Source organism: Penaeus monodon, chromosome 24, assembly GCF_015228065.2.
Source record: "Penaeus monodon isolate SGIC_2016 chromosome 24, NSTDA_Pmon_1, whole genome shotgun sequence".
Lineage (NCBI taxonomy): Eukaryota > Metazoa > Arthropoda > Malacostraca > Decapoda > Penaeidae > Penaeus > Penaeus monodon.
In genome coordinates this window covers 6,361,379-6,361,659 of record NC_051409.1, presented here as the reverse complement: position 1 = coordinate 6,361,659, position 281 = coordinate 6,361,379, and positions in this window count along the sequence as shown.

The following is a 281-nucleotide window of genomic DNA, read 5'->3' as shown; positions in this document are numbered from 1 at the left end:
CATCATAACCTCATGGCCTATTTTCTCCCCGAGAGAGAAAAAAAGAATCACAAAAAGATCTCAAAAAAAGAAAAAGAAAAATCGAGGTCGAACCTCCCATCCTCTGACCTAATCTCATGACACGTCGACTTCCCTTCCCGTCTTCAAACCTCAAGTCGAAGGTCTGACCAAGTTTTCTCTCCGCAATTTCGGTTTCTTTTTTCGGGGACCCGGGAACTTTCATCTGCTTTCATTCATAAGCGGGGTGCTGGGTTGTCACTTTCCCGTCTGGAGGTTTTGGG